Source organism: Schistocerca cancellata, unplaced genomic scaffold (assembly GCF_023864275.1).
Source record: "Schistocerca cancellata isolate TAMUIC-IGC-003103 unplaced genomic scaffold, iqSchCanc2.1 HiC_scaffold_1126, whole genome shotgun sequence".
NCBI classification, from domain to species: Eukaryota; Metazoa; Arthropoda; class Insecta; order Orthoptera; family Acrididae; genus Schistocerca; species Schistocerca cancellata.
In genome coordinates this window covers 1-20779 of record NW_026047125.1, presented here as the reverse complement: position 1 = coordinate 20779, position 20779 = coordinate 1, and the positions used below count along the sequence as shown (strand labels likewise).

General features: G+C 55.1%; 22 non-coding genes across 22 annotated transcripts; all 22 read left to right on the top strand.

Annotated features, from left to right (window-relative positions):
• The first annotated feature begins 146 nt into the window (after positions 1-146).
• On the top strand, positions 147-266 carry LOC126159164 (5S ribosomal RNA). Its single transcript, XR_007534096.1, has one exon. It is a non-coding gene; the product is annotated as a 5S ribosomal RNA (ribosomal RNA).
• An 843-nt stretch (positions 267-1109) lies between these two features.
• Positions 1110-1228, top strand: LOC126159094 (5S ribosomal RNA). The gene has a single exon (XR_007534032.1). It is a non-coding gene; the product is annotated as a 5S ribosomal RNA (ribosomal RNA).
• Positions 1229-2078: 850 nt separating this feature from the next.
• Positions 2079-2198, top strand: LOC126159163 (5S ribosomal RNA). The gene has a single exon (XR_007534095.1). It is a non-coding gene; the product is annotated as a 5S ribosomal RNA (ribosomal RNA).
• An 843-nt stretch (positions 2199-3041) lies between these two features.
• Positions 3042-3160, top strand: LOC126159093 (5S ribosomal RNA). The gene has a single exon (XR_007534031.1). It is a non-coding gene; the product is annotated as a 5S ribosomal RNA (ribosomal RNA).
• An 851-nt stretch (positions 3161-4011) lies between these two features.
• LOC126159161 (5S ribosomal RNA) lies at positions 4012-4131 on the top strand. Its single transcript, XR_007534093.1, has one exon. It is a non-coding gene; the product is annotated as a 5S ribosomal RNA (ribosomal RNA).
• An 843-nt stretch (positions 4132-4974) lies between these two features.
• Positions 4975-5093, top strand: LOC126159091 (5S ribosomal RNA). The gene has a single exon (XR_007534030.1). It is a non-coding gene; the product is annotated as a 5S ribosomal RNA (ribosomal RNA).
• An 850-nt stretch (positions 5094-5943) lies between these two features.
• On the top strand, positions 5944-6062 carry LOC126159229 (5S ribosomal RNA). The gene has a single exon (XR_007534145.1). It is a non-coding gene; the product is annotated as a 5S ribosomal RNA (ribosomal RNA).
• An 870-nt stretch (positions 6063-6932) lies between these two features.
• LOC126159046 (5S ribosomal RNA) lies at positions 6933-7051 on the top strand. The gene has a single exon (XR_007533987.1). It is a non-coding gene; the product is annotated as a 5S ribosomal RNA (ribosomal RNA).
• An 850-nt stretch (positions 7052-7901) lies between these two features.
• On the top strand, positions 7902-8020 carry LOC126159137 (5S ribosomal RNA). The gene has a single exon (XR_007534071.1). It is a non-coding gene; the product is annotated as a 5S ribosomal RNA (ribosomal RNA).
• An 870-nt stretch (positions 8021-8890) lies between these two features.
• On the top strand, positions 8891-9009 carry LOC126159045 (5S ribosomal RNA). Its single transcript, XR_007533986.1, has one exon. It is a non-coding gene; the product is annotated as a 5S ribosomal RNA (ribosomal RNA).
• Positions 9010-9861: 852 nt separating this feature from the next.
• LOC126159125 (5S ribosomal RNA) lies at positions 9862-9980 on the top strand. The gene has a single exon (XR_007534060.1). It is a non-coding gene; the product is annotated as a 5S ribosomal RNA (ribosomal RNA).
• An 870-nt stretch (positions 9981-10850) lies between these two features.
• Positions 10851-10969, top strand: LOC126159114 (5S ribosomal RNA). Its single transcript, XR_007534049.1, has one exon. It is a non-coding gene; the product is annotated as a 5S ribosomal RNA (ribosomal RNA).
• Positions 10970-11819: 850 nt separating this feature from the next.
• LOC126159100 (5S ribosomal RNA) lies at positions 11820-11938 on the top strand. Its single transcript, XR_007534038.1, has one exon. It is a non-coding gene; the product is annotated as a 5S ribosomal RNA (ribosomal RNA).
• An 869-nt stretch (positions 11939-12807) lies between these two features.
• Positions 12808-12926, top strand: LOC126159088 (5S ribosomal RNA). Its single transcript, XR_007534027.1, has one exon. It is a non-coding gene; the product is annotated as a 5S ribosomal RNA (ribosomal RNA).
• An 850-nt stretch (positions 12927-13776) lies between these two features.
• LOC126159077 (5S ribosomal RNA) lies at positions 13777-13895 on the top strand. Its single transcript, XR_007534016.1, has one exon. It is a non-coding gene; the product is annotated as a 5S ribosomal RNA (ribosomal RNA).
• Positions 13896-14764: 869 nt separating this feature from the next.
• LOC126159043 (5S ribosomal RNA) lies at positions 14765-14883 on the top strand. Its single transcript, XR_007533985.1, has one exon. It is a non-coding gene; the product is annotated as a 5S ribosomal RNA (ribosomal RNA).
• Positions 14884-15735: 852 nt separating this feature from the next.
• LOC126159065 (5S ribosomal RNA) lies at positions 15736-15854 on the top strand. Its single transcript, XR_007534005.1, has one exon. It is a non-coding gene; the product is annotated as a 5S ribosomal RNA (ribosomal RNA).
• Positions 15855-16704: 850 nt separating this feature from the next.
• Positions 16705-16823, top strand: LOC126159053 (5S ribosomal RNA). The gene has a single exon (XR_007533994.1). It is a non-coding gene; the product is annotated as a 5S ribosomal RNA (ribosomal RNA).
• An 869-nt stretch (positions 16824-17692) lies between these two features.
• Positions 17693-17811, top strand: LOC126159042 (5S ribosomal RNA). Its single transcript, XR_007533984.1, has one exon. It is a non-coding gene; the product is annotated as a 5S ribosomal RNA (ribosomal RNA).
• Positions 17812-18662: 851 nt separating this feature from the next.
• LOC126159047 (5S ribosomal RNA) lies at positions 18663-18782 on the top strand. Its single transcript, XR_007533988.1, has one exon. It is a non-coding gene; the product is annotated as a 5S ribosomal RNA (ribosomal RNA).
• Positions 18783-19647: 865 nt separating this feature from the next.
• Positions 19648-19766, top strand: LOC126159040 (5S ribosomal RNA). The gene has a single exon (XR_007533982.1). It is a non-coding gene; the product is annotated as a 5S ribosomal RNA (ribosomal RNA).
• Positions 19767-20618: 852 nt separating this feature from the next.
• LOC126159159 (5S ribosomal RNA) lies at positions 20619-20735 on the top strand. Its single transcript, XR_007534091.1, has one exon. It is a non-coding gene; the product is annotated as a 5S ribosomal RNA (ribosomal RNA).
• Positions 20736-20779: the final 44 nt, after the last annotated feature.

The window sequence follows — 20779 nt, the reverse complement described above, 5'->3', positions numbered from 1 at the left end:
CGCCGGGCGCGCCTCCCCGCGCCGTCCTCGAGGAACTGGCGGTTGCGAAAGGAAGCGCTTTCGTCAATTGCGGCCGAAAACTAACATTTTGTGTGTTGGGAGAAAAGCCGAACGCGAATTCTGCCGTGCTCCTACATTAGATGAGCGCCAACGGCCATACCATGATGAATACACCGGTTCTCGTCCGATCACCGAAGTTATGATATCATCGGGCCCGGCTAGTACTTGGATGGGTGACCGCCTGGGAAACCCGAGTGCTGTTGGCTCCCTTCCTGTTTTTTTTTTTCTTATGTCGCCAGCCCAATTTTCGAACTACCTTTCTGTTGTGACAAAGATGCTTCCTTAAGCCTTTTAAACTACTGTAATGGTACGAAAATGCAGTAATTAACTCAGTTTGAGGGAGAATGTGCTAACCAAGTTTGCCAAGAAGACTTTGAAAACGACAAAACAGTACGAATCGGCAGGTGATTTCTGAAATACGTCACCGCCTATTGTTGTGTAGGAGTGTAGAGTTCCAAATTTGATTTGTAACCACGAATTTATTCCTTAGTCGTCTCGTCTCGTCTCGTCTCGTCTCCTCCCGCAGACGTTTGTCGTGCTTGCGCTGTCATATGGACCACGACCCGAGCGGCAGCGAGCGGCAGTCGAGCAAAGTCGGGACAAGTCGGGACGGGGACAGGGACAGGGATAGGAATGGTGCGAATGCACTGCAAACTACGCAGACACCTGGTGTGAGGCGAGGCGAGGCGAGGCGAGGAAGCCCACATCGCTACCAGTGGCGCCCTCCAGCACGACACTGTCACACCCCGCACAGGCCCTCCCCTGAACACCAGGGACAAGATGCGTCCTCCGCTAGTGTCGAAGGCTGCACGCGCCCAGCGAATGACAGGGGGTGCAACGAGCAGCAGTGCGTCTCACACACGCGGCGGTGCGCCCGCCAATTCGGCCGTCACTCTGCTGGGACGCCGGGCGACCCTCCCCGCGCCGTTCTCGAAGAACTGGCGGTTCCGGAAGGAAGCGCTTTCGTCAATTGCGGCCGAAAACTAACATTATGTGTGTTGGGAGAAAAGCCGAACTCGAATTCTGCCGTGCTCCTACATTAGATGAGCGCCAACGGCCATACCATGATGAATACAGCGGTTCTCGTCCGATCTCCGAAGTTAAGCATCTTCGGGCCCGGCTAGTACTTGGATGGGTGACCGCCTGGGAAACCCGGGTGCTGTTGGCTCCCTTCCTGTTTTTTTTTTTTTTGTTATGTCGCCAGCCCAATTTTCAAACTACCTTTCTGTTGTGACAAAGATGCTTCCTTAAGCCTTTTAAACTACTGTAATGGTACGAAAATGCAGTAATTAACTCAGTTTGAGGGAGAATGTGCTAACCAAGTTTGCCAAGAAGACTTTGAAAACGACAAAACAGTACGAATCGGCAGGTGATTTCTGAAATACGTCACCGCCTATTGTTGTGTAGGAGTGTAGAGTTCCAAATTTGATTTGTAACCACGAATTTATTCCTTAGTCGTCTCGTCTCGTCTCGTCTCGTCTCCTCCCGCAGACGTTTGTCGTGCTTGCGCTGTCATATGGACCACGACCCGAGCGGCAGCGAGCGGCAGTCGAGCAAAGTCGGGACAAGTCGGGACGGGGACAGGGACAGGGATAGGAATGGTGCGAATGCACTGCAAACTACGCAGACACCTGGTGTGAGGCGAGGCGAGGCGAGGCGAGGCGAGGAAGCCCACATCGCTACCAGTGGGCCCTCCAGCACGACACTGCCGCACCCCGCACAGGCCCTCCGCTGAACACCAGGGACAAGATGCGTCCTCCGCTAGTGTCGAAGGCTGACCGCGCCCAGCGAATGACAGGGGGTGCAACGAGCAGCAGTGCGTCTCACACACGCGGCGGTGCGCCCGCCAATTCGGCCGTCACTCTGCTGGGACGCCGGGCGCGCCTCCCCGCGCCGTCCTCGAGGAACTGGCGGTTGCGAAAGGAAGCGCTTTCGTCAAATGCGGCCGAAAACTAACATTTTGTGTGTTGGGAGAAAAGCCGAACGCGAATTCTGCCGTGCTCCTACATTAGATGAGCGCCAACGGCCATACCATGATGAATACACCGGTTCTCGTCCGATCACCGAAGTTATGATATCATCGGGCCCGGCTAGTACTTGGATGGGTGACCGCCTGGGAAACCCGAGTGCTGTTGGCTCCCTTCCTGTTTTTTTTTTTCTTATGTCGCCAGCCCAATTTTCGAACTACCTTTCTGTTGTGACAAAGATGCTTCCTTAAGCCTTTTAAACTACTGTAATGGTACGAAAATGCAGTAATTAACTCAGTTTGAGGGAGAATGTGCTAACCAAGTTTGCCAAGAAGACTTTGAAAACGACAAAACAGTACGAATCGGCAGGTGATTTCTGAAATACGTCACCGCCTATTGTTGTGTAGGAGTGTAGAGTTCCAAATTTGATTTGTAACCACGAATTTATTCCTTAGTCGTCTCGTCTCGTCTCGTCTCGTCTCCTCCCGCAGACGTTTGTCGTGCTTGCGCTGTCATATGGACCACGACCCGAGCGGCAGCGAGCGGCAGTCGAGCAAAGTCGGGACAAGTCGGGACGGGGACAGGGACAGGGATAGGAATGGTGCGAATGCACTGCAAACTACGCAGACACCTGGTGTGAGGCGAGGCGAGGCGAGGCGAGGAAGCCCACATCGCTACCAGTGGCGCCCTCCAGCACGACACTGTCACACCCCGCACAGGCCCTCCCCTGAACACCAGGGACAAGATGCGTCCTCCGCTAGTGTCGAAGGCTGCACGCGCCCAGCGAATGACAGGGGGTGCAACGAGCAGCAGTGCGTCTCACACACGCGGCGGTGCGCCCGCCAATTCGGCCGTCACTCTGCTGGGACGCCGGGCGACCCTCCCCGCGCCGTTCTCGAAGAACTGGCGGTTCCGGAAGGAAGCGCTTTCGTCAATTGCGGCCGAAAACTAACATTATGTGTGTTGGGAGAAAAGCCGAACTCGAATTCTGCCGTGCTCCTACATTAGATGAGCGCCAACGGCCATACCATGATGAATACAGCGGTTCTCGTCCGATCTCCGAAGTTAAGCATCTTCGGGCCCGGCTAGTACTTGGATGGGTGACCGCCTGGGAAACCCGGGTGCTGTTGGCTCCCTTCCTGTTTTTTTTTTTTTTTGTTATGTCGCCAGCCCAATTTTCAAACTACCTTTCTGTTGTGACAAAGATGCTTCCTTAAGCCTTTTAAACTACTGTAATGGTACGAAAATGCAGTAATTAACTCAGTTTGAGGGAGAATGTGCTAACCAAGTTTGCCAAGAAGACTTTGAAAACGACAAAACAGTACGAATCGGCAGGTGATTTCTGAAATACGTCACCGCCTATTGTTGTGTAGGAGTGTAGAGTTCCAAATTTGATTTGTAACCACGAATTTATTCCTTAGTCGTCTCGTCTCGTCTCGTCTCGTCTCCTCCCGCAGACGTTTGTCGTGCTTGCGCTGTCATATGGACCACGACCCGAGCGGCAGCGAGCGGCAGTCGAGCAAAGTCGGGACAAGTCGGGACGGGGACAGGGACAGGGATAGGAATGGTGCGAATGCACTGCAAACTACGCAGACACCTGGTGTGAGGCGAGGCGAGGCGAGGCGAGGCGAGGAAGCCCACATCGCTACCAGTGGGCCCTCCAGCACGACACTGCCGCACCCCGCACAGGCCCTCCGCTGAACACCAGGGACAAGATGCGTCCTCCGCTAGTGTCGAAGGCTGACCGCGCCCAGCGAATGACAGGGGGTGCAACGAGCAGCAGTGCGTCTCACACACGCGGCGGTGCGCCCGCCAATTCGGCCGTCACTCTGCTGGGACGCCGGGCGCGCCTCCCCGCGCCGTCCTCGAGGAACTGGCGGTTGCGAAAGGAAGCGCTTTCGTCAAATGCGGCCGAAAACTAACATTTTGTGTGTTGGGAGAAAAGCCGAACGCGAATTCTGCCGTGCTCCTACATTAGATGAGCGCCAACGGCCATACCATGATGAATACACCGGTTCTCGTCCGATCACCGAAGTTATGATATCATCGGGCCCGGCTAGTACTTGGATGGGTGACCGCCTGGGAAACCCGAGTGCTGTTGGCTCCCTTCCTGTTTTTTTTTTTCTTATGTCGCCAGCCCAATTTTCGAACTACCTTTCTGTTGTGACAAAGATGCTTCCTTAAGCCTTTTAAACTACTGTAATGGTACGAAAATGCAGTAATTAACTCAGTTTGAGGGAGAATGTGCTAACCAAGTTTGCCAAGAAGACTTTGAAAACGACAAAACAGTACGAATCGGCAGGTGATTTCTGAAATACGTCACCGCCTATTGTTGTGTAGGAGTGTAGAGTTCCAAATTTGATTTGTAACCACGAATTTATTCCTTAGTCGTCTCGTCTCGTCTCGTCTCGTCTCCTCCCGCAGACGTTTGTCGTGCTTGCGCTGTCATATGGACCACGACCCGAGCGGCAGCGAGCGGCAGTCGAGCAAAGTCGGGACAAGTCGGGACGGGGACAGGGACAGGGATAGGAATGGTGCGAATGCACTGCAAACTACGCAGACACCTGGTGTGAGGCGAGGCGAGGCGAGGCGAGGAAGCCCACATCGCTACCAGTGGCGCCCTCCAGCACGACACTGTCACACCCCGCACAGGCCCTCCCCTGAACACCAGGGACAAGATGCGTCCTCCGCTAGTGTCGAAGGCTGCACGCGCCCAGCGAATGACAGGGGGTGCAACGAGCAGCAGTGCGTCTCACACACGCGGCGGTGCGCCCGCCAATTCGGCCGTCACTCTGCTGGGACGCCGGGCGACCCTCCCCGCGCCGTTCTCGAAGAACTGGCGGTTCCGGAAGGAAGCGCTTTCGTCAATTGCGGCCGAAAACTAACATTATGTGTGTTGGGAGAAAAGCCGAACTCGAATTCTGCCGTGCTCCTACATTAGATGAGCGCCAACGGCCATACCATGATGAATACAGCGGTTCTCGTCCGATCTCCGAAGTTAAGCATCTTCGGGCCCGGCTAGTACTTGGATGGGTGACCGCCTGGGAAACCCGGGTGCTGTTGGCTCCCTTCCTGTTTTTTTTTTTTTTGTTATGTCGCCAGCCCAATTTTCAAACTACCTTTCTGTTGTGACAAAGATGCTTCCTTAAGCCTTTTAAACTACTGTAATGGTACGAAAATGCAGTAATTAACTCAGTTTGAGGGAGAATGTGCTAACCAAGTTTGCCAAGAAGACTTTGAAAACGACAAAACAGTACGAATCGGCAGGTGATTTCTGAAATACGTCACCGCCTATTGTTGTGTAGGAGTGTAGAGTTCCAAATTTGATTTGTAACCACGAATTTATTCCTTAGTCGTCTCGTCTCGTCTCGTCTCGTCTCCTCCCGCAGACGTTTGTCGTGCTTGCGCTGTCATATGGACCACGACCCGAGCGGCAGCGAGCGGCAGTCGAGCAAAGTCGGGACAAGTCGGGACGGGGACAGGGACAGGGATAGGAATGGTGCGAATGCACTGCAAACTACGCAGACACCTGGTGTGAGGCGAGGCGAGGCGAGGCGAGGCGAGGAAGCCCACATCGCTACCAGTGGGCCCTCCAGCACGACACTGCCGCACCTCGCACAGGCCCTCCGCTGAACACCAGGGACAAGATGCGTCCTCCGCTAGTGTCGAAGGCTGACCGCGCCCAGCGAATGACAGGGGGTGCAACGAGCAGCAGTGCGTCTCACACACGCGGCGGTGCGCCCGCCAATTCGGCCGTCACTCTGCTGGGACGCCGGGCGCGCCTCCCCGCGCCGTCCTCGAGGAACTGGCGGTTGCGGAAGGAAGCGCTTTCGTCAAATGCGGCCGAAAACTAACATTTTGTGTGTTGGGAGAAAAGCCGAACGCGAATTCTGCCGTGCTCCTACATTAGATGAGCGCCAACGGCCATACCATGATGAATACACCGGTTCTCGTCCGATCACCGAAGTTAAGCATCATCGGGCCCGACTAGTACTTGGATGGGTGACCGCCTGGGAAACCCGGGTGCTGTTGGCTCCCTTCCTGTTTTTTTTTTTTTTGTTATGTCGCCAGCCCAATTTTCAAACTACCTTTCTGTTGTGACAAAGATGCTTCCTTAAGCCTTTTAAACTACTGTAATGGTACGAAAATGCAATAATTAACTCAGTTTGAGGGAGAATGTGCTAACCAAGTTTGCCAAGAAGACTTTGAAAACGACAAAACAGTACGAATCGGCAGGTGATTTCTGAAATACGTCACCGCCTATTGTTGTGTAGGAGTGTAGAGTTCCAAATTTGATTTGTAACCACGAATTTATTCCTTAGTCGTCTCGTCTCGTCTCGTCTCGTCTCCTCCCGCAGACGTTTGTCGTGCTTGCGCTGTCATATGGACCACGACCCGAGCGGCAGCGAGCGGCAGTCGAGCAAAGTCGGGACAAGTCGGGACGGGGACAGGGACAGGGATAGGAATGGTGCGAATGCACTGCAAACTACGCAGACACCTGGTGTGAGGCGAGGCGAGGCGAGGCGACGCGAGGCGTGGCGAGGCGAGGCGAGGAAGCCCACATCGCTACCAGTGGGCCCTCCAGCACGACACTGCCGCACCCCGCACAGGCCCTCCGCTGAACACCAGGGACAAGATGCGTCCTCCGCTAGTGTCGAAGGCTGACCGCGCCCAGCGAATGACAGGGGGTGCAACGAGCAGCAGTGCGTCTCACACACGCGGCGGTGCGCCCGCCAATTCGGCCGTCACTCTGCTGGGACGCCGGGCGCGCCTCCCCGCGCCGTCCTCGAGGAACTGGCGGTTGCGGAAGGAAGCGCTTTCGTCAAATGCGGCCGAAAACTAACATTTTGTGTGTTGGGAGAAAAGCCGAACGCGAATTCTGCCGTGCTCCTACATTAGATGAGCGCCAACGGCCATACCATGATGAATACACCGGTTCTCGTCCGATCACCGAAGTTAAGCATCATCGGGCCCGGCTAGTACTTGGATGGGTGACCGCCTGGGGAACCCGGGTGCTGTTGGCTCCCTTCCTGTTTTTTTTTTTTTTGTTATGTCGCCAGCCCAATTTTCAAACTACCTTTCTGTTGTGACAAAGATGCTTCCTTAAGCCTTTTAAACTACTGTAATGGTACGAAAATGCAATAATTAACTCAGTTTGAGGGAGAAAGTGCTAACCAAGTTTGCCAAGAAGACTTTGAAAACGACAAAACAGTACGAATCGGCAGGTGATTTCTGAAATACGTCACCGCCTATTGTTGTGTAGGAGTGTAGAGTTCCAAATTTGATTTGTAACCACGAATTTATTCCTTAGTCGTCTCGTCTCGTCTCGTCTCGTCTCCTCCCGCAGACGTTTGTCGTGCTTGCGCTGTCATATGGACCACGACCCGAGCGGCAGCGAGCGGCAGTCGAGCAAAGTCGGGACAAGTCGGGACGGGGACAGGGACAGGGATAGGAATGGTGCGAATGCACTGCAAACTACGCAGACACCTGGTGTGAGGCGAGGCGAGGCGAGGCGAGGCGAGGAAGCCCACATCGCTACCAGTGGGCCCTCCAGCACGACACTGCCGCACCCCGCACAGGCCCTCCGCTGAACACCAGGGACAAGATGCGTCCTCCGCTAGTGTCGAAGGCTGACCGCGCCCAGCGAATGACAGGGGGTGCAACGAGCAGCAGTGCGTCTCACACACGCGGCGGTGCGCCCGCCAATTCGGCCGTCACTCTGCTGGGACGCCGGGCGCGCCTCCCCGCGCCGTCCTCGAGGAACTGGCGGTTGCGGAAGGAAGCGCTTTCGTCAAATGCGGCCGAAAACTAACATTTTGTGTGTTGGGAGAAAAGCCGAACGCGAATTCTGCCGTGCTCCTACATTAGATGAGCGCCAACGGCCATACCATGATGAATACACCGGTTCTCGTCCGATCACCGAAGTTAAGCATCATCGGGCCCGGCTAGTACTTGGATGGGTGACCGCCTGGGAAACCCGGGTGCTGTTGGCTCCCTTCCTGTTTTTTTTTTTTTTGTTATGTCGCCAGCCCAATTTTCAAACTACCTTTCTGTTGTGACAAAGATGCTTCCTTAAGCCTTTTAAACTACTGTAATGGTACGAAAATGCAATAATTAACTCAGTTTGAGGGAGAATGTGCTAACCAAGTTTGCCAAGAAGACTTTGAAAACGACAAAACAGTACGAATCGGCAGGTGATTTCTGAAATACGTCACCGCCTATTGTTGTGTAGGAGTGTAGAGTTCCAAATTTGATTTGTAACCACGAATTTATTCCTTAGTCGTCTCGTCTCGTCTCGTCTCGTCTCCTCCCGCAGACGTTTGTCGTGCTTGCGCTGTCATATGGACCACGACCCGAGCGGCAGCGAGCGGCAGTCGAGCAAAGTCGGGACAAGTCGGGACGGGGACAGGGACAGGGATAGGAATGGTGCGAATGCACTGCAAACTACGCAGACACCTGGTGTGAGGCGAGGCGAGGCGAGGCGACGCGAGGCGTGGCGAGGCGAGGCGAGGAAGCCCACATCGCTACCAGTGGGCCCTCCAGCACGACACTGCCGCACCCCGCACAGGCCCTCCGCTGAACACCAGGGACAAGATGCGTCCTCCGCTAGTGTCGAAGGCTGACCGCGCCCAGCGAATGACAGGGGGTGCAACGAGCAGCAGTGCGTCTCACACACGCGGCGGTGCGCCCGCCAATTCGGCCGTCACTCTGCTGGGACGCCGGGCGCGCCTCCCCGCGCCGTCCTCGAGGAACTGGCGGTTGCGGAAGGAAGCGCTTTCGTCAAATGCGGCCGAAAACTAACATTTTGTGTGTTGGGAGAAAAGCCGAACGCGAATTCTGCCGTGCTCCTACATTAGATGAGCGCCAACGGCCATACCATGATGAATACACCGGTTCTCGTCCGATCACCGAAGTTAAGCATCATCGGGCCCGGCTAGTACTTGGATGGGTGACCGCCTGGGGAACCCGGGTGCTGTTGGCTCCCTTCCTGTTTTTTTTTTTTTTTTGTTATGTCGCCAGCCCAATTTTCAAACTACCTTTCTGTTGTGACAAAGATGCTTCCTTAAGCCTTTTAAACTACTGTAATGGTACGAAAATGCAATAATTAACTCAGTTTGAGGGAGAAAGTGCTAACCAAGTTTGCCAAGAAGACTTTGAAAACGACAAAACAGTACGAATCGGCAGGTGATTTCTGAAATACGTCACCGCCTATTGTTGTGTAGGAGTGTAGAGTTCCAAATTTGATTTGTAACCACGAATTTATTCCTTAGTCGTCTCGTCTCGTCTCGTCTCGTCTCCTCCCGCAGACGTTTGTCGTGCTTGCGCTGTCATATGGACCACGACCCGAGCGGCAGCGAGCGGCAGTCGAGCAAAGTCGGGACAAGTCGGGACGGGGACAGGGACAGGGATAGGAATGGTGCGAATGCACTGCAAACTACGCAGACACCTGGTGTGAGGCGAGGCGAGGCGAGGCGAGGCGAGGAAGCCCACATCGCTACCAGTGGGCCCTCCAGCACGACACTGCCGCACCCCGCACAGGCCCTCCGCTGAACACCAGGGACAAGATGCGTCCTCCGCTAGTGTCGAAGGCTGACCGCGCCCAGCGAATGACAGGGGGTGCAACGAGCAGCAGTGCGTCTCACACACGCGGCGGTGCGCCCGCCAATTCGGCCGTCACTCTGCTGGGACGCCGGGCGCGCCTCCCCGCGCCGTCCTCGAGGAACTGGCGGTTGCGGAAGGAAGCGCTTTCGTCAAATGCGGCCGAAAACTAACATTTTGTGTGTTGGGAGAAAAGCCGAACGCGAATTCTGCCGTGCTCCTACATTAGATGAGCGCCAACGGCCATACCATGATGAATACACCGGTTCTCGTCCGATCACCGAAGTTAAGCATCATCGGGCCCGGCTAGTACTTGGATGGGTGACCGCCTGGGAAACCCGGGTGCTGTTGGCTCCCTTCCTGTTTTTTTTTTTTTTGTTATGTCGCCAGCCCAATTTTCAAACTACCTTTCTGTTGTGACAAAGATGCTTCCTTAAGCCTTTTAAACTACTGTAATGGTACGAAAATGCAATAATTAACTCAGTTTGAGGGAGAATGTGCTAACCAAGTTTGCCAAGAAGACTTTGAAAACGACAAAACAGTACGAATCGGCAGGTGATTTCTGAAATACGTCACCGCCTATTGTTGTGTAGGAGTGTAGAGTTCCAAATTTGATTTGTAACCACGAATTTATTCCTTAGTCGTCTCGTCTCGTCTCGTCTCGTCTCCTCCCGCAGACGTTTGTCGTGCTTGCGCTGTCATATGGACCACGACCCGAGCGGCAGCGAGCGGCAGTCGAGCAAAGTCGGGACAAGTCGGGACGGGGACAGGGACAGGGATAGGAATGGTGCGAATGCACTGCAAACTACGCAGACACCTGGTGTGAGGCGAGGCGAGGCGAGGCGACGCGAGGCGTGGCGAGGCGAGGCGAGGAAGCCCACATCGCTACCAGTGGGCCCTCCAGCACGACACTGCCGCACCCCGCACAGGCCCTCCGCTGAACACCAGGGACAAGATGCGTCCTCCGCTAGTGTCGAAGGCTGACCGCGCCCAGCGAATGACAGGGGGTGCAACGAGCAGCAGTGCGTCTCACACACGCGGCGGTGCGAGCGCCAATTCGGCCGTCACTCTGCTGGGACGCCGGGCGCGCCTCCCCGCGCCGTCCTCGAGGAACTGGCGGTTGCGGAAGGAAGCGCTTTCGTCAAATGCGGCCGAAAACTAACATTTTGTGTGTTGGGAGAAAAGCCGAACGCGAATTCTGCCGTGCTCCTACATTAGATGAGCGCCAACGGCCATACCATGATGAATACACCGGTTCTCGTCCGATCACCGAAGTTAAGCATCATCGGGCCCGGCTAGTACTTGGATGGGTGACCGCCTGGGAAACCCGGGTGCTGTTGGCTCCCTTCCTGTTTTTTTTTTTTTTGTTATGTCGCCAGCCCAATTTTCAAACTACCTTTCTGTTGTGACAAAGATGCTTCCTTAAGCCTTTTAAACTACTGTAATGGTACGAAAATGCAATAATTAACTCAGTTTGAGGGAGAAAGTGCTAACCAAGTTTGCCAAGAAGACTTTGAAAACGACAAAACAGTACGAATCGGCAGGTGATTTCTGAAATACGTCACCGCCTATTGTTGTGTAGGAGTGTAGAGTTCCAAATTTGATTTGTAACCACGAATTTATTCCTTAGTCGTCTCGTCTCGTCTCGTCTCGTCTCCTCCCGCAGACGTTTGTCGTGCTTGCGCTGTCATATGGACCACGACCCGAGCGGCAGCGAGCGGCAGTCGAGCAAAGTCGGGACAAGTCGGGACGGGGACAGGGACAGGGATAGGAATGGTGCGAATGCACTGCAAACTACGCAGACACCTGGTGTGAGGCGAGGCGAGGCGAGGCGAGGCGAGGAAGCCCACATCGCTACCAGTGGGCCCTCCAGCACGACACTGCCGCACCCCGCACAGGCCCTCCGCTGAACACCAGGGACAAGATGCGTCCTCCGCTAGTGTCGAAGGCTGACCGCGCCCAGCGAATGACAGGGGGTGCAACGAGCAGCAGTGCGTCTCACACACGCGGCGGTGCGCCCGCCAATTCGGCCGTCACTCTGCTGGGACGCCGGGCGCGCCTCCCCGCGCCGTCCTCGAGGAACTGGCGGTTGCGGAAGGAAGCGCTTTCGTCAAATGCGGCCGAAAACTAACATTTTGTGTGTTGGGAGAAAAGCCGAACGCGAATTCTGCCGTGCTCCTACATTAGATGAGCGCCAACGGCCATACCATGATGAATACACCGGTTCTCGTCCGATCACCGAAGTTAAGCATCATCGGGCCCGGCTAGTACTTGGATGGGTGACCGCCTGGGAAACCCGGGTGCTGTTGGCTCCCTTCCTGTTTTTTTTTTTTTGTTATGTCGCCAGCCCAATTTTCAAACTACCTTTCTGTTGTGACAAAGATGCTTCCTTAAGCCTTTTAAACTACTGTAATGGTACGAAAATGCAATAATTAACTCAGTTTGAGGGAGAATGTGCTAACCAAGTTTGCCAAGAAGACTTTGAAAACGACAAAACAGTACGAATCGGCAGGTGATTTCTGAAATACGTCACCGCCTATTGTTGTGTAGGAGTGTAGAGTTCCAAATTTGATTTGTAACCACGAATTTATTCCTTAGTCGTCTCGTCTCGTCTCGTCTCGTCTCCTCCCGCAGACGTTTGTCGTGCTTGCGCTGTCATATGGACCACGACCCGAGCGGCAGCGAGCGGCAGTCGAGCAAAGTCGGGACAAGTCGGGACGGGGACAGGGACAGGGATAGGAATGGTGCGAATGCACTGCAAACTACGCAGACACCTGGTGTGAGGCGAGGCGAGGCGAGGCGACGCGAGGCGTGGCGAGGCGAGGCGAGGAAGCCCACATCGCTACCAGTGGGCCCTCCAGCACGACACTGCCGCACCCCGCACAGGCCCTCCGCTGAACACCAGGGACAAGATGCGTCCTCCGCTAGTGTCGAAGGCTGACCGCGCCCAGCGAATGACAGGGGGTGCAACGAGCAGCAGTGCGTCTCACACACGCGGCGGTGCGAGCGCCAATTCGGCCGTCACTCTGCTGGGACGCCGGGCGCGCCTCCCCGCGCCGTCCTCGAGGAACTGGCGGTTGCGGAAGGAAGCGCTTTCGTCAAATGCGGCCGAAAACTAACATTTTGTGTGTTGGGAGAAAAGCCGAACGCGAATTCTGCCGTGCTCCTACATTAGATGAGCGCCAACGGCCATACCATGATGAATACACCGGTTCTCGTCCGATCACCGAAGTTAAGCATCATCGGGCCCGGCTAGTACTTGGATGGGTGACCGCCTGGGAAACCCGGGTGCTGTTGGCTCCCTTCCTGTTTTTTTTTTTTTTGTTATGTCGCCAGCCCAATTTTCAAACTACCTTTCTGTTGTGACAAAGATGCTTCCTTAAGCCTTTTAAACTACTGTAATGGTACGAAAATGCAATAATTAACTCAGTTTGAGGGAGAAAGTGCTAACCAAGTTTGCCAAGAAGACTTTGAAAACGACAAAACAGTACGAATCGGCAGGTGATTTCTGAAATACGTCACCGCCTATTGTTGTGTAGGAGTGTAGAGTTCCAAATTTGATTTGTAACCACGAATTTATTCCTTAGTCGTCTCGTCTCGTCTCGTCTCGTCTCCTCCCGCAGACGTTTGTCGTGCTTGCGCTGTCATATGGACCACGACCCGAGCGGCAGCGAGCGGCAGTCGAGCAAAGTCGGGACAAGTCGGGACGGGGACAGGGACAGGGATAGGAATGGTGCGAATGCACTGCAAACTACGCAGACACCTGGTGTGAGGCGAGGCGAGGCGAGGCGAGGCGAGGAAGCCCACATCGCTACCAGTGGGCCCTCCAGCACGACACTGCCGCACCCCGCACAGGCCCTCCGCTGAACACCAGGGACAAGATGCGTCCTCCGCTAGTGTCGAAGGCTGACCGCGCCCAGCGAATGACAGGGGGTGCAACGAGCAGCAGTGCGTCTCACACACGCGGCGGTGCGCCCGCCAATTCGGCCGTCACTCTGCTGGGACGCCGGGCGCGCCTCCCCGCGCCGTCCTCGAGGAACTGGCGGTTGCGGAAGGAAGCGCTTTCGTCAAATGCGGCCGAAAACTAACATTTTGTGTGTTGGGAGAAAAGCCGAACGCGAATTCTGCCGTGCTCCTACATTAGATGAGCGCCAACGGCCATACCATGATGAATACACCGGTTCTCGTCCGATCACCGAAGTTAAGCATCATCGGGCCCGGCTAGTACTTGGATGGGTGACCGCCTGGGAAACCCGGGTGCTGTTGGCTCCCTTCCTGTTTTTTTTTTTTTGTTATGTCGCCAGCCCAATTTTCAAACTACCTTTCTGTTGTGACAAAGATGCTTCCTTAAGCCTTTTAAACTACTGTAATGGTACGAAAATGCAATAATTAACTCAGTTTGAGGGAGAATGTGCTAACCAAGTTTGCCAAGAAGACTTTGAAAACGACAAAACAGTACGAATCGGCAGGTGATTTCTGAAATACGTCACCGCCTATTGTTGTGTAGGAGTGTAGAGTTCCAAATTTGATTTGTAACCACGAATTTATTCCTTAGTCGTCTCGTCTCGTCTCGTCTCGTCTCCTCCCGCAGACGTTTGTCGTGCTTGCGCTGTCATATGGACCACGACCCGAGCGGCAGCGAGCGGCAGTCGAGCAAAGTCGGGACAAGTCGGGACGGGGACAGGGACAGGGATAGGAATGGTGCGAATGCACTGCAAACTACGCAGACACCTGGTGTGAGGCGAGGCGAGGCGAGGCGACGCGAGGCGTGGCGAGGCGAGGCGAGGAAGCCCACATCGCTACCAGTGGGCCCTCCAGCACGACACTGCCGCACCCCGCACAGGCCCTCCGCTGAACACCAGGGACAAGATGCGTCCTCCGCTAGTGTCGAAGGCTGACCGCGCCCAGCGAATGACAGGGGGTGCAACGAGCAGCAGTGCGTCTCACACACGCGGCGGTGCGCCCGCCAATTCGGCCGTCACTCTGCTGGGACGCCGGGCGCGCCTCCCCGCGCCGTCCTCGAGGAACTGGCGGTTGCGGAAGGAAGCGCTTTCGTCAAATGCGGCCGAAAACTAACATTTTGTGTGTTGGGAGAAAAGCCGAACGCGAATTCTGCCGTGCTCCTACATTAGATGAGCGCCAACGGCCATACCATGATGAATACACCGGTTCTCGTCCGATCACCGAAGTTAAGCATCATCGGGCCCGGCTAGTACTTGGATGGGTGACCGCCTGGGGAACCCGGGTGCTGTTGGCTCCCTTCCTGTTTTTTTTTTTTTTTTGTTATGTCGCCAGCCCAATTTTCAAACTACCTTTCTGTTGTGACAAAGATGCTTCCTTAAGCCTTTTAAACTACTGTAATGGTACGAAAATGCAATAATTAACTCAGTTTGAGGGAGAAAGTGCTAACCAAGTTTGCCAAGAAGACTTTGAAAACGACAAAACAGTACGAATCGGCAGGTGATTTCTGAAATACGTCACCGCCTATTGTTGTGTAGGAGTGTAGAGTTCCAAATTTGATTTGTAACCACGAATTTATTCCTTAGTCGTCTCGTCTCGTCTCGTCTCGTCTCCTCCCGCAGACGTTTGTCGTGCTTGCGCTGTCATATGGACCACGACCCGAGCGGCAGCGAGCGGCAGTCGAGCAAAGTCGGGACAAGTCGGGACGGGGACAGGGACAGGGATAGGAATGGTGCGAATGCACTGCAAACTACGCAGACACCTGGTGTGAGGCGAGGCGAGGCGAGGCGAGGCGAGGAAGCCCACATCGCTACCAGTGGGCCCTCCAGCACGACACTGCCGCACCCCGCACAGGCCCTCCGCTGAACACCAGGGACAAGATGCGTCCTCCGCTAGTGTCGAAGGCTGACCGCGCCCAGCGAATGACAGGGGGTGCAACGAGCAGCAGTGCGTCTCACACACGCGGCGGTGCGCCCGCCAATTCGGCCGTCACTCTGCTGGGACGCCGGGCGCGCCTCCCCGCGCCGTCCTCGAGGAACTGGCGGTTGCGGAAGGAAGCGCTTTCGTCAAATGCGGCCGAAAACTAACATTTTGTGTGTTGGGAGAAAAGCCGAACGCGAATTCTGCCGTGCTCCTACATTAGATGAGCGCCAACGGCCATACCATGATGAATACACCGGTTCTCGTCCGATCACCGAAGTTAAGCATCATCGGGCCCGGCTAGTACTTGGATGGGTGACCGCCTGGGAAACCCGGGTGCTGTTGGCTCCCTTCCTGTTTTTTTTTTTTTTGTTATGTCGCCAGCCCAATTTTCAAACTACCTTTCTGTTGTGACAAAGATGCTTCCTTAAGCCTTTTAAACTACTGTAATGGTACGAAAATGCAATAATTAACTCAGTTTGAGGGAGAAAGTGCTAACCAAGTTTGCCAAGAAGACTTTGAAAACGACAAAACAGTACGAATCGGCAGGTGATTTCTGAAATACGTCACCGCCTATTGTTGTGTAGGAGTGTAGAGTTCCAAATTTGATTTGTAACCACGAATTTATTCCTTAGTCGTCTCGTCTCGTCTCGTCTCGTCTCCTCCCGCAGACGTTTGTCGTGCTTGCGCTGTCATATGGACCACGACCCGAGCGGCAGCGAGCGGCAGTCGAGCAAAGTCGGGACAAGTCGGGACGGGGACAGGGACAGGGATAGGAATGGTGCGAATGCACTGCAAACTACGCAGACACCTGGTGTGAGGCGAGGCGAGGCGAGGCGAGGCGAGGAAGCCCACATCGCTACCAGTGGGCCCTCCAGCACGACACTGCCGCACCCCGCACAGGCCCTCCGCTGAACACCAGGGACAAGATGCGTCCTCCGCTAGTGTCGAAGGCTGACCGCGCCCAGCGAATGACAGGGGGTGCAACGAGCAGCAGTGCGTCTCACACACGCGGCGGTGCGCCCGCCAATTCGGCCGTCACTCTGCTGGGACGCCGGGCGCGCCTCCCCGCGCCGTCCTCGAGGAACTGGCGGTTGCGGAAGGAAGCGCTTTCGTCAAATGCGGCCGAAAACTAACATTTTGTGTGTTGGGAGAAAAGCCGAACGCGAATTCTGCCGTGCTCCTACATTAGATGAGCGCCAACGGCCATACCATGATGAATACACCGGTTCTCGTCCGATCACCGAAGTTAAGCATCATCGGGCCCGGCTAGTACTTGGATGGGTGACCGCCTGGGAAACCCGGGTGCTGTTGGCTCCCTTCCTGTTTTTTTTTTTTTGTTATGTCGCCAGCCCAATTTTCAAACTACCTTTCTGTTGTGACAAAGATGCTTCCTTAAGCCTTTTAAACTACTGTAATGGTACGAAAATGCAATAATTAACTCAGTTTGAGGGAGAATGTGCTAACCAAGTTTGCCAAGAAGACTTTGAAAACGACAAAACAGTACGAATCGGCAGGTGATTTCTGAAATACGTCACCGCCTATTGTTGTGTAGGAGTGTAGAGTTCCAAATTTGATTTGTAACCACGAATTTATTCCTTAGTCGTCTCGTCTCGTCTCGTCTCGTCTCCTCCCGCAGACGTTTGTCGTGCTTGCGCTGTCATATGGACCACGACCCGAGCGGCAGCGAGCGGCAGTCGAGCAAAGTCGGGACAAGTCGGGACGGGGACAGGGACAGGGATAGGAATGGTGCGAATGCACTGCAAACTACGCAGACACCTGGTGTGAGGCGAGGCGAGGCGAGGCGACGCGAGGCGTGGCGAGGCGAGGCGAGGAAGCCCACATCGCTACCAGTGGGCCCTCCAGCACGACACTGCCGCACCCCGCACAGGCCCTCCGCTGAACACCAGGGACAAGATGCGTCCTCCGCTAGTGTCGAAGGCTGACCGCGCCCAGCGAATGACAGGGGGTGCAACGAGCAGCAGTGCGTCTCACACACGCGGCGGTGCGCCCGCCAATTCGGCCGTCACTCTGCTGGGACGCCGGGCGCGCCTCCCCGCGCCGTCCTCGAGGAACTGGCGGTTGCGGAAGGAAGCGCTTTCGTCAAATGCGGCCGAAAACTAACATTTTGTGTGTTGGGAGAAAAGCCGAACGCGAATTCTGCCGTGCTCCTACATTAGATGAGCGCCAACGGCCATACCATGATGAATACACCGGTTCTCGTCCGATCACCGAAGTTAAGCATCATCGGGCCCGGCTAGTACTTGGATGGGTGACCGCCTGGGGAACCCGGGTGCTGTTGGCTCCCTTCCTGTTTTTTTTTTTTTTTGTTATGTCGCCAGCCCAATTTTCAAACTACCTTTCTGTTGTGACAAAGATGCTTCCTTAAGCCTTTTAAACTACTGTAATGGTACGAAAATGCAATAATTAACTCAGTTTGAGGGAGAAAGTGCTAACCAAGTTTGCCAAGAAGACTTTGAAAACGACAAAACAGTACGAATCGGCAGGTGATTTCTGAAATACGTCACCGCCTATTGTTGTGTAGGAGTGTAGAGTTCCAAATTTGATTTGTAACCACGAATTTATTCCTTAGTCGTCTCGTCTCGTCTCGTCTCGTCTCCTCCCGCAGACGTTTGTCGTGCTTGCGCTGTCATATGGACCACGACCCGAGCGGCAGCGAGCGGCAGTCGAGCAAAGTCGGGACAAGTCGGGACGGGGACAGGGACAGGGATAGGAATGGTGCGAATGCACTGCAAACTACGCAGACACCTGGTGTGAGGCGAGGCGAGGCGAGGCGAGGCGAGGAAGCCCACATCGCTACCAGTGGGCCCTCCAGCACGACACTGCCGCACCCCGCACAGGCCCTCCGCTGAACACCAGGGACAAGATGCGTCCTCCGCTAGTGTCGAAGGCTGACCGCGCCCAGCGAATGACAGGGGGTGCAACGAGCAGCAGTGCGTCTCACACACGCGGCGGTGCGCCCGCCAATTCGGCCGTCACTCTGCTGGGACGCCGGGCGCGCCTCCCCGCGCCGTCCTCGAGGAACTGGCGGTTGCGGAAGGAAGCGCTTTCGTCAAATGCGGCCGAAAACTAACATTTTGTGTGTTGGGAGAAAAGCCGAACGCGAATTCTGCCGTGCTCCTACATTAGATGAGCGCCAACGGCCATACCATGATGAATACACCGGTTCTCGTCCGATCACCGAAGTTAAGCATCATCGGGCCCGGCTAGTACTTGGATGGGTGACCGCCTGGGGAAACCCGGGTGCTGTTGGCTCCCTTCCTGTTTTTTTTTTTTTGTTATGTCGCCAGCCCAATTTTCAAACTACCTTTCTGTTGTGACAAAGATGCTTCCTTAAGCCTTTTAAACTACTGTAATGGTACGAAAATGCAATAATTAACTCAGTTTGAGGGAGAATGTGCTAACCAAGTTTGCCAAGAAGACTTTGAAAACGACAAAACAGTACGAATCGGCAGGTGATTTCTGAAATACGTCACCGCCTATTGTTGTGTAGGAGTGTAGAGTTCCAAATTTGATTTGTAACCACGAATTTATTCCTTAGTCGTCTCGTCTCGTCTCGTCTCGTCTCCTCCCGCAGACGTTTGTCGTGCTTGCGCTGTCATATGGACCACGACCCGAGCGGCAGCGAGCGGCAGTCGAGCAAAGTCGGGACAAGTCGGGACGGGGACAGGGACAGGGATAGGAATGGTGCGAATGCACTGCAAACTACGCAGACACCTGGTGTGAGGCGAGGCGAGGCGAGGCGACGCGAGGCGTGGCGAGGCGAGGCGAGAAGCCCACATCGCTACCAGTGGCCCTCCAGCACGACACTGCCGCACCCCGCACAGGCCCTCCGCTGAACACCAGGGACAAGATGCGTCCTCCGCTAGTGTCGAAGGCTGACCGCGCCCAGCGAATGACAGGGGTGCAACGAGCAGCAGTGCGTCTCACACACGCGGCGGTGCGCCCGCCAATTCGGCCGTCACTCTGCTGGGACGCCGGGCGCGCCTCCCGCGCCGTCCTCGAGGAACTGGCGGTTGCGGAAGGAAGCGCTTTCGTCAAATGCGGCCGAAAACTAACATTTTGTGTGTTGGGAGAAAAGCCGAACGCGAATTCTGCCGTGCTCCTACATTAGATGAGCGCCAACGGCCATACCATGATGAATACACCGGTTCTCGTCCGATCACCGAAGTTAAGCATCATCGGGCCCGGCTAGTACTTGGATGGGTGACCGCCTGGGGAACCCGGGTGCTGTTGGCTCCCTTCCTGTTTTTTTTTTTTTTTTGTTATGTCGCCAGCCCAATTTTCAAACTACCTTTCTGTTGTGACAAAGATGCTTCCTTAAGCCTTTTAAACTACTGTAATGGTACGAAAATGCAATAATTAACTCAGTTTGAGGGAGAAAGTGCTAACCAAGTTTGCCAAGAAGACTTTGAAAACGACAAAACAGTACGAATCGGCAGGTGATTTCTGAAATACGTCACCGCCTATTGTTGTGTAGGAGTGTAGAGTTCCAAATTTGATTTGTAACCACGAATTTATTCCTTAGTCGTCTCGTCTCGTCTCGTCTCGTCTCCTCCCGCAGACGTTTGTCGTGCTTGCGCTGTCATATGGACCACGACCCGAGCGGCAGCGAGCGGCAGTCGAGCAAAGTCGGGACAAGTCGGGACGGGGACAGGGACAGGGATAGGAATGGTGCGAATGCACTGCAAACTACGCAGACACCTGGTGTGAGGCGAGGCGAGGCGAGGCGAGGCGAGGAAGCCCACATCGCTACCAGTGGGCCCTCCAGCACGACACTGCCGCACCCCGCACAGGCCCTCCGCTGAACACCAGGGACAAGATGCGTCCTCCGCTAGTGTCGAAGGCTGACCGCGCCCAGCGAATGACAGGGGGTGCAACGAGCAGCAGTGCGTCTCACACACGCGGCGGTGCGCCCGCCAATTCGGCCGTCACTCTGCTGGGACGCCGGGCGCGCCTCCCCGCGCCGTCCTCGAGGAACTGGCGGTTGCGGAAGGAAGCGCTTTCGTCAAATGCGGCCGAAAACTAACATTTTGTGTGTTGGGAGAAAAGCCGAACGCGAATTCTGCCGTGCTCCTACATTAGATGAGCGCCAACGCCATACCATGATGAATACACGGTTCTCGTCCGATCACCGAAGTTAAGCATCATCGGGCCCGGCTAGTACTTGGATGGGTGACCGCCTGGGAAACCCGGGTGCTGTTGGCTCCCTTCCTGTTTTTTTTTTTTTTGTTATGTCGCCAGCCCAATTT